Source organism: Schistocerca piceifrons, chromosome 2, assembly GCF_021461385.2.
Source record: "Schistocerca piceifrons isolate TAMUIC-IGC-003096 chromosome 2, iqSchPice1.1, whole genome shotgun sequence".
Classification (NCBI taxonomy): Eukaryota; Metazoa; Arthropoda; class Insecta; order Orthoptera; family Acrididae; genus Schistocerca; species Schistocerca piceifrons.
The window spans coordinates 666,579,621-666,581,516 of NC_060139.1; positions in this window are offsets into that span (position 1 = coordinate 666,579,621).

A 1,896-nucleotide genomic window follows, 5' to 3' on the forward strand; every position below is an offset into this window, starting at 1 on the left:
GGTCAAATTTTGGCAGTATTACGACTAATGAATGAAAAACTGGATAACAATCTCAAACAAAGTAAACTGATTAATGAAAGGTATAAACAATCGAAGGAAGAACAAGAAAACATTGATAAAAAAATCAAACAACTTAGTGAACGGAATGAACAGATTAGTGAACAGATTAAAGCCATTGCCGCGCAATATTGTGATAATACAAGACAATTACGTGAGGATACTGAGGCTTGTGCTAATAACAGTAATGAAGAAGTTGGCACTGTTGCACAAGAATTAAGTAGTACACGTGTAAGCACAACAGAATTACATAAAGACGAAGTTAATGCAGTCACTGAACAATGTTCAGCAAACGCAACACAGATACACAAAATTAATGCAGTCACCGAACAATGCCCTAAAAACGCAGTACAGATTCGCGACGAAGTTAATTTAGAGTCAGTGGAAGTTTTACACACTGTGAATACGGAAGTTGTTAATAAAAGTGAACGACACAACAACCAAATTGACGAAAGTATTAAAGTAACAGAATTAACAATTATTTCAGTCACCAATACGTCACAGAATCCGCCACTTTGCGAGCATTTGTCAGAGTCACGCAGCGCGCATAATGTGAGCAATTTACAGAGACTACGAGACGTAAAATCCGAAAAGCCACGCGACTTAAAATCTGAAAAGTTATGTAACTTGAAATCCGAAATGACACAGACAAACAGATTCACACACAAACCCGAACGTGTTTTCAAATTCAATGACGAGAACGTAGATTACGAGCAATTTTTATCCGCCAGAAAATGTAAAGAATTTAATAATGACAGAACACAGGTACACGCTTTGAGCTGTATACGACAATTTATTTTTGTACTTTCACCGCTATCACCTGAAATGCAGAAACTAGCTTTGAACCTGATGCGACAATTTGCTATTGTATTTTCATCAGCATTGCCTATAATGCAGAAATTTGAATTAGCACGGATACAACAATTTGCCTTTGGAATTTTACCGCCATTGCCTGCAACGCAAAAGTTAAAATTTATTTGCAGTGCATAATTGACCTCAGGGGATTCATTACGCTTTAATGAATATGTGCCGTAGCGAGCATAGGGCCCCGAGCTGTAGTAGTGCTGTTTCATCTTTAGTTTTCTGCACTGCTGGCTTTTCTTCTACTATCCTTTATATCTATCAAAACTGCTCTTTAACTATTGCTCTACCTAGAATTAAGAAACATTGTAATGAAAACCTGATATGACAAATCTTTTACCGAATGTGACAATTTTCAGTAGGCACTTCCGTAATGACAACTACCACCGTAACTTTAATAACAGATAAAATCGTAATCATCAGTATGTACAAAATTTTCGGCAGTCGCAACCACATTTTTGTAACAATAGATGTTTTCCACCACAATAGCATGAAAGTCAGCCGCTTAGCATACCTAACCAACAATGCAGTCTACAAGGTCAACCAAACTTTAATGTTTCGCCGCGTGCACGTATAGTCCCAGATCCAACAAATACACTCCTGGAAATTGAAATAAGAACACCGTGAATTCATTGTCCCAGGAAGGGGAAACTTTATTGACACATTCCTGGGGTCAGATACATCACATGATCACACTGACAGAACCACAGGCACATAGACACAGGCAACAGAGCATGCACAATGTCGGCACTAGTACAGTGTATATCCACCTTTCGCAGCAATGCAGGCTGCTATTCTCCCATGGAGACGATCGTAGAGATGCTGGATGTAGTCCTGTGGAACGGCGTGCCATGCCATTTCCACCTGGTGCCTCAGTTGGACCAGCGTTCGTGCTGGACGTGCAGACCGCGTGAGACGACGCTTCATCCAGTCCCAAACATGCTCAATGGGGGACAGATCCGGAGATCTTGCTGGCCA